The sequence below is a fragment of the Crocodylus siamensis genome, chromosome 2 (assembly GCF_052110815.1).
Source record: "Crocodylus siamensis isolate JL-2025a chromosome 2, ASM5211081v1, whole genome shotgun sequence".
In the NCBI taxonomy this organism is placed as follows: domain Eukaryota; kingdom Metazoa; phylum Chordata; order Crocodylia; family Crocodylidae; genus Crocodylus; species Crocodylus siamensis.
This window is the reverse complement of record NC_143396.1, coordinates 228,933,364-228,948,322: the sequence shown is the minus strand read 5'-3', so window position 1 is coordinate 228,948,322 and position 14,959 is coordinate 228,933,364. Positions and strand designations below refer to the sequence as shown.

The following is a 14,959-nucleotide window of genomic DNA, read 5'->3' as shown; positions in this document are numbered from 1 at the left end:
TTTAGAATTAGTCTAGAGCATGAGCTGCTAAAGCATTGTGTGCTGTTCTCCAATATGTACTGTATAGATACTCTAGTTTTCCATATATGTAGCTAATATTAAATATAAAAATCAAGGAAAGAGTTTTCTGGGAAGCAAATTTTGAATGGCACTGACACTGTTCTGCTGGGTGACTGTTTTACGGTCAGTGGCTGGGAAGACCACGACAAATGGGGTTGAAAACTGACAGTAACACTGCTAACTCTTTAGAAACCCTCCTTCCCTACTACTATAACCTCTCTGCACCTGGTTTACTGTTAGATATAATTATCACCACTCATCCAGTAGAGTTGGCATATAAGAACAAGAGCACACAAACTTATCCCTTCCGCTATTAAAATCATAGCATGGAAGGAAACTGATGTGAGCTTCACTGGGTATGATTTGGCTGGCAGTTGTCAGTGGTAGTATCTTGGAAATGACTTTAAAAGAAAGCTGCTGCCATTTGTATCTCAATATTCTGAACATTTACACAGGCAGAATTTCTGTTGCAAATGAAAGTTTATTACTGAAAATAAGTTACTTTAAAATTTTAATCAGTCTTGTTTACAGAAGCCTCTCAGGCAAAATTGGGGAAGATAAAATTTTGCCATTCTTTATACTTTGAGGGAGGGGTATCAGACATATGAACCAAATAACATCACCTACCCTGCACAAAGTATAAATCTTTTCAGGTCTTCTTTATTTATCATGAAATAAAAAACTGTACAAACTCATTTGTAGGTCACCATTAAATGGCATATGCCCATGGTGAACAGCCAGATATTAAAACTTCTTTTATTTCTTCATCTGTTAGCAAAGTTTATGCCATTTTTGTGCATCTTCCAAACCAATCAATGTGGGTAGCAAAATAATCTGCACTTGAAGCCCACTGTTTATACTTTTTTTTTTTGCCCTGTGATAGATAACAAGGCCTGAAAAGTTTTTTTTTTTGTTGTGTGCAGTGTTATTCAGATCATTAATTAAGGAGGCCCTGGCACATGAAGCTGAGTACAAAACTGAGTTGCTCATGGATACCTCTAAGGAAAGTATTGGTGTAGTCTTCTTGCAACTCTGATACCCGTGCCCTATATGGATCATGGAGAGGTAGTTAGTTGTGTTAATCTGAAATCAGGCAGAAAGCAGGGTAGATTTTCACCTTAAAGACTAACTAAATAAGAGATGTATAGTATTAGCTTTCATAAGTAGAGAACTTACTTCAGATGCTGTGAAAGAACTGCAGGAAGCAGAGCTTCTAAATAGAAAGCAATGATTAGAATACAAAGGGTAAGGAATAGGGGAGGAAAAAGGAGGGGCACTGCTGGTGGTTAAGAGGGAGAAAGGATTTAACCCATTGAGGGACATAGGGGTTAAAAAAGCAAATTCAGGCAATAGGATAAGAATCTGTAGTCTTGATTTAGACTGTACATAACTTAATCTGGCCTGTGAATGATTTCTTGTTCTGCAGTTTCTCATTCAAGTTTGTAAAGTTTTGTTGTCTGGGAACAGCTGCTCTGAGGTCAATAATAGAATGGGCAGGGAGGTTAAAGTGTTCTGCTGCAGTCCTGTGCGTCTTTCTGGAATTGATGTTAGATCGGTGTTTATTCATTTGTATATGTAGGGATCATGCTGTCAGATGGCAGAGGGACACTGTAAGAATATGATGTTGGTAGTGGTGCAGATAAATGAACTTCAGATGTTGTATTCTATATGATTTGGTTCAGTGATGATGTGGCTTCTGAGGGGACACAACTGGCATCTGTCTGGAGCAAGGTCTGGTGCTTTGGTGAGCAGAGGAGGTAGTCTATTGCTGGAGAGATGCCATTTGAGGTTGCAGGGTTGCCTGTAAGCCAGGACAGGTTTGTCCCCCATGGCTACCTTGAGATGGTTGTCATTTTCCAAGAGAGGTTAGAGGTTATTCATGATGTGTCTAAGATATTTAATCTTGAGGGTCTGTAGGTGTCAACCAAAAGGATTCTGTTATCCTTGTCTGGGGGATTGGCAGTGCAGCAGGCCAGAATGGGGTCTGAGTCTGGCTCTGTTGATTTGAGCAGTTACTATGTATTTGTAGGAATACATAGCAGTTATATTGTAATTGTAGGAATCCCTGCTTCAGATCCTTAATGTGTGCATGCCAGTCAGTTGGTGGGATCAGAGCAGATATGGTTGTAATGTAGAGCTTGGCTATACACAGTGGATCTAGTGGTATGTTTAGGATGAGAGCTCCTGGTGTGAAGATTGCTGTCATGGTTGGTTTCTGATACAGTGTGGTGGTGTTATACCCACTGCAAATTTTCACAATGATGTCCAAGAAATTAATTTGCTGAGAGGAGTATTCCAGAGTCAGTTTGATGGATGGTTGTAAGTTACAGATCTCAGCCTTGCTAGGTCTACAGTATCCTGAAAATAGTAATACTGATGCCCAGGTAAGCCCGATGGACCCAAGTGAGAGTGCAGGGCAGGGCACCTCAAAGATGAGTTAAGCATAGTGTAGTTACTAGATGGGTCATAAGTACTTGTTATTGTGTATTAGATGCACATGTGGAATTTGTTAGGCCATAGTTGTAAGTTTTGACCTGGAAGGAGGGCTGTGGCATTGGGGAATGATACCTTTCAAGTGCTGGGCTTCCCAGAAAGGATCCTAGGCAAGGCATTATGCAATTTGTATTATGCACAGCCAATTTGTAATCAGGTGCCAGAAAAAAACACATCTCTCATATGTACTTTTAGGTACTGAGTGATCAGTTAACTGTACAAACTCATTCTCCACAGTACTTGGCAAGTGCTGTGTTGCTCCTCCTTCAGGCCCCTTCTTCATGCACAGTAGTAGGTCTGGGAATTGGAACCGCAGCTTGGGAGTTCTTGTTTGAGGGATGCCCTTTCTCTTCCTCATGCAGAGCTAGAGTGTGTTTTTTTAAAAAAAGCAGAGCCCATAACACAGACCTGACCTCAGGTATGTCACCCTCAAGCTCTGCTTATAGAGGTAGTTAATAGAGAGGGAAAGTGGACTGATGGAAGTGATCTTATGTTTGGTTTTGCTGCATTAAAAAAGTATAAAGACACTGATAATTTGTGGAAGGGGTGGGAGGCAAGAGGCATTTTCCTTTTTTAAGATGAGAACTGCAGATCAGAAGAGTGATTAGAGAGTTAGTGACATTATGACACTGCAAGAGTTGAGATAGTGAAAGTTGAGCAGGGAAAGTGTGCTTAGCTCCTGCTGGAAACACATTTTTATTTAACTCTAGTGCCTGATGCATATTTGGTATAATTGTGCGTGTTGTGAAATATTCAGCCTTCCCCTCCACTGCTGCTCTACTAAAGTGAACAATGCTTAATAAGCTGCTTTGTAATCTCTAGGAAAATCCTTGAGGAAAAAAACAGGTCAGATTTGATATTTCTATAGTTAAAAAAGGGGAGAGAGAGAAGGAGGGAAACCACTTCCTCTTTAAAAAAAATTAGTCACCATTTTAAGTAAGTAAAAGGAGAATGAATAATGGAGGTGAAAAATTATTTTAAGGGAAAAAATGCAGGTCATTAAGCACTAGACAGATTCCCCCATTTCCCCCCCTTCACTGATTGCCTCTTTAAAAACTTCTTTTTCTATGAGTCTCTCTTGGTACATCCAGAGCAGAGTGAAAGCCAAAATATAGAGCATGTGTCGAGCTTTGAGAGGTTTCTGTAAAATTGCAGTCTGAAGGTCATTGCTGTTACTCTATTTATCTTGTGTATTGTAGGAAGAATTGGCTTCCTATTAATTACAGCACACACTGTTTACCTACCTAGAAGTTGCCCTGTAAGACTTCTTTCTGCTGTTCTAGAATGTCCCACAAAGAAAGCAGGAAAGTATTGACATTGATTGAAAGAGATGAGGTGAAATTCTGAGGTTGTAGTGTATGCACCACAGAAAAATGTTGCATGAGCTGTGCTGTCACATGCAGAACATTTTCTCTTTCCATTAACTCTTTGTGAGACTAAATGCACTTGCTACCAAATGCCAGTCTACCATTTACTATATTAAATGTGCCATGGGAGAATGCAATGGCAAGATAAAGCATATGTGCAAGGATCAATCTGCTTCAAAATTCAGAAAGGAGATTAGTTTATTCTGCCTGCTAATTTTCTTAGTTCTTCTTTAATTCTGTTGTAGGCTTCCTGCATGTTGCAACACTAATGGAAACAGGCTGTTGTCTGTGCTTGCACGAAAACAAAAATGGAGAGTGGAATATTGGAAAATTCTACTGCCTTAAGCCATTTCACATGGAAAAAGCCTTGTGGCTACATAGAACACCTTGTGGGGCTCTGTGCAAGCATTGAGGTCCACCTACCTGGAACTTTTTACAAAACTGGAGCCCAGGGTTGTGCTTGAAGGATAGAAAGTCTGCTAGTTTAAGGAATGGAGTCATTTTGGTATGGGTTCTGCAGCACAAGTTTAATCAGACTCTTATAAGGATACTATTAAAATTTACTCTTCTCTCTGAATTTTTCCTGTTTCCATAAATAGCATCCAAGATGAGACAGGACAGTTTTCTCTGTTTTTCAGTGTGCTTTCTACCTGTGACAGTAGTTTATGCATAGGCAGATTTGCTATTTCATCTGTATAGACAATTCCTCATATTGGTGCACTGAAATTTTTTTCACAGTGCTTGGAATCCTCTGCTTTATATTGAATGCTTCTGCTGAAGTCCCAGCTCTTGGGGGCAAATTATTATTGAGAATGTTCTCTCATTTTAAATTAGGGTGAAAAAAAAGCTTCAGGCTTTTATGATTGATGAGATAAAACTTGCAAAATGTACACCTAGTGAGCACAAAAATTGCAGAAACCTAGGGCACAACATGCAAAACGCTTTTATGTATTACATATTTTTGTAATTCTTTTGTTTGGGGCTCTGACTCAAAGTTTTTGAATGTTTGGGGTTGGTGGTACTCAGAAGCAGAGCATAAGCAAATTGCTTGAGTTTGGAGAAATGTCCTCTAACACTGTCCTACCTCATGTGTCGCCAAGTCAGGCTTTGTCCTGCATTTGTTTCTGGCTATCAGGAACTGGCTGTTAACCAACTCCACAGTCAAAGCTAGGGACTGAATTGATTCAATCTTCTCAGTTTAGCTTAAACTGCATAGATTGAACCAATAATCAAGGGCATTTGTACACATGCTTACACTACAGTGCAGAGAAAATCGTGGTAGCATGCTTTTGAACTAAAACACATCGAAGGTGTGATGTGCATTTTGCCATTTATACAAATGCATGTGATGCATCCCCGGGTGTGTCAGCTTTGCTTCTGTGCATCAGAGGAGATGCATGGATGCGTATAAATGCCCCGAGTGCAGCCACATGCCTGCAGTGGTCCAGGCGAGAAGCTGGAGGGTGCTGGAGCAGATGGCTTGGGCCATCCTTACCCACCCACCCTGCCAGGAGGGAGTTGCAGGGGAGGTGCAAAGCATCTTGGGGTGCTGTGGGACTGAGCATTAACATCAATTTGGAGGGGAGCTGGGACAGAAGTTCAAGGAACCAATTTAACCTAAATCAGTTAAGTCTGATACTACAGCCATCTAGGTTTATCTTAAACCAGTTTTGGCCATTTTGAAAGTGGCTTATGTGCACTGAATTTATGTTACACATTTGAAGTGGTTTATGTGTAATTTCTGTCAAGGGTGCTGCATCCAAGTGGCAGCTTGTTTTGAGGCAAAGTGTCTTGCTTTGGAAACAGAGAAAAGAGGAGAAATCCTAGCCTACAGCTAGTCTCCCCTGTAGAAGACCTGTAACTTCTGTGGACTGGTTTGTGGCCTCTTAAGTCACTGGAGACCCCCCAACAGGCTGAGGCAGATATTGTGGGCCCCTGGAAGGATTGCTGACTTGTGGACGAGGACCTGGCCAAGCCGACGTGCGGGGAGGCAGCTTACAGAGCATTTCCGCAGCCCAGACCACCTGGTCTCCCAGTTGCAGGGCAAGGACGTGTGGAAAGAGGACACACACTGGTGTCCCTCAGACCCCACCCAGGGGTGACTTCAAGGCAAGGATGTCTCCCCAGGCTGTCAAGGGACGCTCTTCTGCAAAGCAAACCCTAGGCCTTTTGCGAGAGCTGCAGGGGGAGGGAAAGCCACGAAGCAGAAAGCAGCTCTGCTGGAAATCCCCGGCTCCGGGGAGTTGCTGCCTGGTTTAAAAACCCAGTCCCGGCCTTATTTGGCAACAGGAAGTGGGCGTGGGGAGGGGGCGGCGGTCATGAGACGCGGCGCTGCAGAAGTGGGAGAGCTGGTTTGGGGCCGGGGCCGTGTCCGCGCCCGCGCGGGTGCACCGCGGGGAGGCAGCAGTTGCCGCCGCCTGCTGGATGTGGCCTGGCCCATTTATTTATTTATTTATTTATTTATTTATTTTTGCAAGCTGTGAGCTCAGCCGATGAGTCAGACCGAGCCTGCCTGACACTGCGCCGCGGGACTGGAGGTGAGGGCGGGGGGAAGCGGGGCTCGGCCGGGGGCGCCGGCCGCATCCTCGTGATTGCACCGCAACTTGCTGCCGCTTCCTGAGCGCCCGCTGCAGCCGGGCCGGGCCGCGGGACCCGGCGCCTTGCACGACCTGCGCTGGGGGCCGGCGCGGGCTCTGGTGAATCATGGCTGTTGCTTTTGCAAGCCGGGAGCTGCGGCGGGGGAGAGGAAACGGGGCGCCGGGGAAGTTTGTTACTGGTGGCTGCACTGCTGTCTGCGCCGCGCTCCCCACACCAGATGCCCCCTCTTCTTCTTTTTAGCGCGGAAACTTGCAGCCGGCGGGACCTGTGCGCGGGTGGGCAGCCTGCGGAGGGGGCTCTGCTCCCCTAAAACGAGCGCCCTTCTCTGCGGGCTGTTGCAGCGCGGGGGGGAGCCTGCGTGGAAGGGGTGCGCCAGGCAAACGCTTGCCATTTTCTGTGAAGCCTGAGCTCCCAGCCTTGCTGCCCTCCTGGATGTCTCCACAACTGGGGGAGAAGGGAGGGTTTTCTCTCCGTGTAGTAGGAGCTGGGGCATTGCCTGTCTGCTTCTCTCTGTCACAGAAGAGCCCAGAGCAGGAGCAGGTGTCTGCGTGTGTTTCTGGAGCACGCCATGTGCCCGGCGGTGACGATGGTTGGTTTCTGAAATCTCCAGAGGCCCAGGTGTTGGGTTGCTGCAACTGCAGGAGGGTTTCCCAGCGTCTGCTGTGGTGTGCAGAGAAACTGGTTTTCGTAACTGGGATTGCTGTCAGGCCTCAGGAGAGGTCCATAGCTGCATTAAGTCCAGGTCAGGCAGAAGGCAGGGTAGGTTTGCATCTCAACCACAGTGGCAGGGCCCCCGGGGGTGCCTGGAGATCCTCTTGGGGTGCTGCAGAGAGCCACACCACATTGCCACAATTAGGTGTGCAGGCATAATTCATAAGGGAAACCCAGAGTCTTCAAGTAGACGGGTAAGAAAATGCTGTTGTGGCCTCTCTGCATTCTTTGCAGCAGCAGAGTCACTCTGTTGTTTTTCTGTAGTCAAAAACAGTGAAAACTAAGTTGGTATTTTTCTGAGGTGGGCTTCTTGTCTGACGGGCACCTTGAGTCTAGAAAAGTTGAGGATTGCTGTTACAGACTAGCTAATTAATCGGAGATGTACAGCATGAGCGTTAGTAAGCAGAGGGATTTTGGTTGCAGCAGCAAAAGCTGAGGTGATCTGCAGAGCTTGTCCTCAGCAAGTGAATTCACCATTAGAAATATAAGGCAAACTAGAGTGTTAAAAGTTAAAAAAAAAATGTAATTGGTTCTCAGTGATAATGATTGCATTGGAATGATTTGGATTTGGGAATCCAAAGCTTGTTTCTGTGATGGCTGATCTGTATTTCTGCTGAAGTGAATGAGTTTTGCTATTGACTTTGTTGGTAACAGTTAGGTATTTGTATTTATGCTGTCATTAGAAAGATTGGACACATTTGGTTCTGAGCTACTGGACTCTTGCCCCCCCCGCCCCCTCCAAAAAACAACCCCAAAACCAACACCCTGCCCTCCAAAATAACTAAATTAAACAAAAAACTCCTGTAATCCAAGCATAACTCAACTTCTTAGAGGCCTAGAAGCAAGCAGCCTGTATTTGTGGTGTTTCTGAGTTTGCAATTGCACTGTAGCTAGGAGGGGAGAGAGCTCTCTTCCGCTGGAGTGGGTAGCAAAGTAGGAAACAATGAACAGGCCAGACCACTTAGTTGAGAGCTTGGTCTTTTTTATATTTAAAATCATATTTTTTCCCCCTTCCTCTTAAATCCCTGATAAGAAGTACTATATGATTGCATAGACCAGTGTTTCCTAAAATTTTGATATTTGGGGCATGCTTTTTTTCTGGAGAGGGAGGAGGGGGATGTGCGTGAATGTGCTGCAGGCCAGGTGAGTGGTGTTGGGCTTCTCTCTGGCTTGGGCGTGAACCTGCCACATGGAGCTTAGAAATTTGGTGGTGGGGGAGCAATAACAGTGTTAATTTCTGGACCTGTGGGAGCCCTGTGGACTGGATGACATGGCTCCACAAACTAGGTATGATACTGATAAAGTATCATTGTTTGTGGCACACTTGGGTTGCTCTTCTGCCACACTTGTGTGCTGTGGTACACACTTTGGGAATCACTGGCTTAGACATGAAGATATGGTCCCTGCTGAGGAGTGGGCCTGCACTGAAATGAGTGCTATGTGTACCAGCTAGAGCTAGTGGTCTGAACTTAACATTCATGTATCCTGGATGAGATTTGCTGTGCATGTCCTGTATGCTATTACAGTAAATATATTGCTTGTGGCAAGCCCATAGATGACTACTATATCAGATGATCCAAAAGTAAATTGTTCCTGCTGCTATACACTATTAACGAGTACTTAAGCCATAGGTGTGCAAATGGATTAGTTTTAATACGGGGAATCACCAGATAAAAATCTGGGGGCAACTTCTCAGGCTGTCTGAACACATGAACAGTTTGTCCTGGAAGAAGGCTATCTTGTTTCAGATTTCCTGTAATGCAGGGGTTTTTAACGTTTTTTAATGAGTGTATCCCCAGTGCTTAGACATGGAGTGGGACGTGTGGCTGGATGCAAAGTGGGTGGGGGGTGGTGCACAGCCAGATGTGGAGTGGCAGCAGCGTGGGGTGCTTCCTGGCAGCAGCAGCAGCAGCTACCACGTGCAAGCTTCCCTCCCCTTGCATCTTGTCAGTCGGGCGGTGCCTATGTGGCCCACAGAGGGGTGCTGCTGCCCTCACCCTGCCCTGGTCCTGTTCCATCCCGCCTGCCCATGTATATCCCCTATGGGCTTTCCAAGTATCCCTGGGGATATGCATACTCCCAGTTCACACCCCCTGCTGTAATGGAATCAGTGTCAAATTTCCAGGGTTCAGGAAGATTTTTCTCAGTTCAGGAGGTTGCAACAAATGTTGCAAGGGATTTCCTGAGGTATCTCATTTGCATGCCTGCAGCCTTAGCTTAGTATGAGCAAAAGACCCCCTTGAAGAGTGGCCCTGGATTGGTATAGAAAAAGTGCTGCAGATCAGAACCATGGTATGTTGAGAACTGGGGATGAGGTCAAAGAGTAGATAGGAGAGGATGAATGACCAAGTCTTTGGACACTAACATAGGACTTGGAGGACCAACTTCAGTTCCTTGCCCTTCCACAGACTCCAGTGTGACGACCTTGAGCAAGTCATGTAGCCCCTCTGGTCATGTTTGTAAAATGAGCACAGTAGTACTTACCTGCCCCACAGATGTAATGAGGGAAAATACATGTTCTGAAGGGCTCAGATATGCATTAATATGGCCCATTGTCTTTATAAAATAGAGGATGCTATAGCTGACCCTTATAATAAAAGAATGAAGATTTGGTAGTGCCATATCCAGTTACGTTTGTAGCACTTTGCTAGTATTGCTTTATAAATGTCAAAATCAGTCAAGCATGTGTTTTGGCCGCTGTTCCCTCCAGTCTGTAGTTTTAGTAGAGCTCTTGAATAATACAGTGGGGATGCTGAAGGACAGAGCTGCAAAATACTAGTTGGCAAACTTTAATACAATGCTGTCTGTCATATATCATGTCAGAGCTTTTTATAGATAGAAATAGCTAAACGTGTGTATTTTAGAAAGGAGTACATTGCTGTCAAAATAGCTTATTATTTACATGAAATGCAGTGAAATTGCTATTTTTTTTTAAAGAAGTACTCCCTCATGTTTAAAGTCTACATTTTGACCCATGGGATCAAGATAAAGATGCTTTTCCTCTTCCTGACATGTCATGAACAATGGTCTAGCTCATCACACAGTCTGACAGAATGAGCAATGGAGAGGGTGGGGATCCAGTAACTCCAGAGTTATAATCCCTGCCATTTACTTCCTGTACGGCAAAGGGTGAGACTTAATCAGTATATGTTCATGCACTGCTTTGAGTATTGTAAAATGCTTTCTAAATGTTTTGCAGACAAGGTTCTTTGGGTGAATCTGATATCTTTTATTAGACCAACTTAAATAGTTGGAGAACAATTTTTAAGCAAGTTTTTGGGTTCAAAAACTCTTTGTCAGGCTAAGGAAGTTTCAGCAGTTGATGGTGTGCTCTTCCTGGATGGAGTGAAAAGTAAAAAAGCCAGAGGATGTTATGGGGATTGTTTCACCAGTGTATGCAGATTTGTTTCCAGATTTAAAGATGGAAATCTTGTTTCAAGATATAGAAAGAACTGTAAGAGCAGAGTAATAAATATGTTACAAGCATGACCTAAGTAATCCTCACAGTGGTCTGGTCTGAGGAAAAGTTTGGATGTTTTTTTTTTTTTGTTCTTTCAAAGTTAATTGTGATTAAAACCTGGTTTTGACTTTGTTCATTATTCAGTAATGAGTCCTCTACTTGATTTGAAAACTAGTTTTTTGCAAAGGTTTCAAATAGAGGAAATTTTATTCCAAACTCAATGGTAAAAAAAACCCTTTTCCTAAATTGTTGCAAAATGCAGGACAAATGTTTGTGTCCTCTTGCTTCTTGCCTCTGGTGCACTAGGAGAAATCCATTTTGTGTGGAACTCCTAGCTTTGCTCTCAATAAGTTTGAGGCAGATGTTGGCTATGCAGAGTTTTGAGTGCTGATTCATAAAGTAGTTTAATAAGGATACTAATGAGCTGCTACAGAATCGGGCAAGGATTTGTTCTGTGTTTGGTATACTTTTGGTGCCAACCATCTGCTCTTTCTATCCTCCAATCAAATTCCTCCCCTTAAAAGGGGGGGTATTATTTGGGAGAGGGAGCAGGAAGGAATTTTGAATCTATGTTCCAGAGGAGAATTCCAAGGCTCATCTTGTGGCTTTCACCTTTTTAATAAACTGCCCCTATGATGCAGGTTGCACTTCAAAAAATTCAATTTTGGACCTGTTCTCAACCTGTAAATCTGACCATGTCATACTTGCCTAATACTTGCTCTGTCTGTCTCTTTCTCCCCCACCTTCATTTGTATTACTGCCGTGCCACAAAGTCCTAGTTACAGATCAGGACCCCACTGTGCTCAGCTCATGTACAAAAGACAGTTCCTGTGCCAAAAAACTTGCAACCTAAGGAACTGCAGAACTTAAAAAAAGCAGAAGGAATATTTATATAATGACTTAGAAAACTGTACTGAACAACTTGTGTATCCTGGAAGATGACAATCTGTAAGTGGAAATATGTAGCCAGTGTCAACAGGCACATGGGACAGTGTTGGCTGCTGTGGTGGTGGTGTAGCCAGCTGCTGCAATGGCAGTGGCTATTTTTACGTCTTTTCAGTTATGCTACAGAATGCCAGTTTGGCTAAACTGCTGGCTGAAATGGTACTGTTTTTGTAATGTAGATCTAGCCAAAGATACGCATGTGGTTTAATGAACAGTTGCATAACATTAGTGGTATACCTTGTATTTTTCTACTACCCTGTTGCCTCCTTACTGTTTGATTATCTCCAGCTTGTTGCATTGTGTCTAAAATTAGGCTGTAAACTTTTTAGGAACTGATCTATGCCTATCTCATTCATATTATAAAGTACCTATCACACTTTCTGGGAGCTGGTTAAAAATAATGTTACCTTCCATCTGAGGATCTAGAAGCACTTTTGAAACATTCATTTTACAGCCTACACATGCTACCTGCTTGATGGAGAACAGCTAATTGAAACAACATTCTCACGATCTCGTGCTGCGTGGCAGAGCTGGGAAGTGAACCCAGATCTTTTGACCATTGTCACATGGCTAATAAGCACAAATGCAGAAATACCCTTCAGCCTCAGTCAGTCTCAAAGGGTAATGCCTGCTTAATGGTTGTAAATGTATCCATTTGGGTGTGGACAAATGAACAAACTGCAAGGAGTGAAAAGGGAGTGGAGATCTTTCCACAGAGAAGGTGACGACGTGTGGTAACTATCTGTGTACCTGCTATTTTCTTGTAGTTCATTAAATCTGAACTAGAGCAACTTCCTCCTCAGTGAAGCAAAGTTAAATTCCTGCAGTTTACTTTTCACTTACTGTGGAATAGGCATATGCACCATTACTGACAGCTGCTTCAAGGTTGGCCTCAGTCCTTCTTTAGTCACTGTCATATTTGCTTATTTTTCCATACCCCTAGGAAGGTAAGAACTCTGGCCTTCTTTGGATTCCTGTCAACCAGGAGTAATGGAAAATATTGTTTCATTCCCCTGGTCCCTCTGGAGTAGACCAAGGGTAGGCAAAATACGGCCCGTGGGCTGCATGTGGCCTGCAAAGCCATTCTGTCCAGCCTGCGGGGCCACTAAAAAAATTTAGAAAATTAGTATCTATTTGCCCTTGGTTCCTGTCAAAAATGACAGGAACCAAAGCCAGTAGGACCCAGGGGGAATCCGGTGGGCTCCTACAACAGCAGGGGCCGTCTGGCCCTGCCCTCCGAGCCAGAAGCCCCAGCAGGGGTTTCTGGCCTGGGACCACATGGCTGCCCTGCACTGGTACCTCAAATAAGGTGGGGTGGGAAGGGCAGGGAAGGAGCCTGAGGAAAAGCTGGGGGGGGGGGGGGCAGGAAAAATTGCCCCTCACCTGCCCAGCACCCTGCACTGCAGCCACTTGCAGCCCGCATGGGGCTGCCTGTGCTTGCTGCAGACAGCCCTGCATGGGCTGCGAGCAGCTGCAGCAGGGAGCGCTGGCCATGGGGCAGGGGAGGGCCGCTTTTCCCCATGCTCGACACCAGTTTCTTCCCTGCTGGTAAGCAGGGGGTCAGGGCTGTGCACTGCCCCCTGCCTGTGCCACAGGGCTGGGGGACACTGGGAATGAGTGGGTGCGAGAGCCAGTGGGAGCATGGGGCCCGCACCCGTGTTCTGGCACCAGTGCCTGCAGAGCCCAGAGGAGGGTGGCAGGAGCTCAGGGTCCCAGCCAGCAGGAGCTCTGTGGAGCTGGGCCAGCTCCCCCCTCCTTGCTGGTGCAGCCCAGCCCGGCCCAGCTCCACGCACCCCTGCCAGCCTGCACCCCACTTTGGGTCCCACCGGTGCTGACCTTGGGACATTGGTCCCAGATGGTGAGCAGGGGGTGGGGTACCTGTCAAGGGGTGGGACTACCCATGCAGCCCTCAACAGCCTGCCAAAACTGGGTAAATGGCCCTCTTCCCGAAATAATTGCCCGCCCCTGGAGTAGACTGTCATGTCCGTAAAATCATGTGCATGGAATAACACTGTTAAGCATTCAAATTGTGATCCTCTATACAGTGGACACTGAATTCTGTCTCACTTAGTTTTGACCCAGCTGCTGGCAGGAATGGACAAAGATTTAATGTGTGGTGGTTTTTGCTTGCTGCAGGTCTACAGAGTCAGACATGCATTCTTCTCCATGCAAAAGGGCACAGAGACTTACTAGGCCAGTCTCCTGGGTGTGTCCAATTCCACAGCTGGCTTATTTGCGGTGGGGAAGGCACTCTGAATGAAAGAAGTATTGTGACTATGTCAGCTATGCGAGTACAAGCACAAGGAGAGCCTTTTGGCCAGCTCCGTGCCATTCTGACTTTCAAGCCTTCTGCAGTTTCTGCATGCTGGAGTTGCTCTGTCTCTAGCAACTGCCTTCCCTGACAGCTCCAAACAGAAGAGCCTAAAATAGCTAGCTAAGTGCTTAAAATAAGCTGAACTGTAAACCCATTTCCATAGGGAAAGAATAATATACTGATACTTAACTTTACAAAATCTTAGAATGTATGGTGCTTCTTATGCTTTCGTTAGTCCACCTTTTTTATGCACCCCCCCCCCAGCTATTCAGACTATTGCAGATCATGGAATTTCCCATGATCACAGATGATGATAATTAGCACTCATACAGCACTTCCAAATTTACTACAGTTTATACATGTTAACTAATTGGAGGAAACATACCAGAAACCTAGATCTACTGAACTGCAGTCCTACTCTGGTTTTTTGCTTCCCATGCATGTAAATGGCTACGCTTTTCCCTTCTCCCCTTCTTTCTGCTTGGAGTAACCCAGCATATGTGGTTTGCTTTCTCTCTTACACCAAGATTTGCATGTTGATGCAATGCAGGAAAATCAAGTTTTATGCTTTGCAGTAGTCTCATCAGCTTTTTTCATCTCTGTAAAATTTCAGTGTAGTTTGGGAAACACCATTCAGATTTCCTTAGGGGTAAGCTTGAGAGGAGGATCTGGTTTATATTGTTTAAATTGTAAAAACCATTGAAAGGACATCATTATCCCTTAAAATCAGTTTGTTTGTTTCATAATAGCCTGGTATGCTTAAAACTCATAACTGTTTTCCCTAATGTAATTTCATTTCGTTCACAAGGTTTTGTTCTTTTTTGGGGGATGGCTCTGTGGTGGTTTGTTGTGGGATGAACTCACAACCAGCACATTCCAGATGCTTTTTTCCCCCTTAATATTTTCCTCCTTGTTCCTGCTTCCAAAGAAACAAAATCTAGAAGCATTTTGGAAAAATAGTCTTTCAGTATTTGCCATTAGCTTACAAGTGTGAGTGAAAACCAGGAACGT

At 44.7% G+C, this 14,959-nt stretch overlaps 1 protein-coding gene across 5 annotated transcripts in view; it reads left to right on the top strand.

Annotated features, from left to right (window-relative positions):
• The window catches only part of MIDEAS (mitotic deacetylase associated SANT domain protein), a 155,727-nt gene that overhangs the window by 99,483 nt on the left and 41,285 nt on the right, over positions 1 to 14,959 (top strand). Inside the window, exon 1 of one of the 5 annotated variants that reach the window (XM_090033310.1) lies at positions 6,308 to 6,457. The exons of 3 other annotated variants lie outside the window; for them this stretch is intronic. The gene's annotated coding sequence lies outside the window, so the exon portion shown is untranslated. Of the gene's footprint in view, positions 1 to 6,307; positions 6,458 to 6,548; positions 6,617 to 14,959 lie in introns of those variants that run through there. One more of the 5 variants, XM_090033311.1, reaches the window with a different exon arrangement.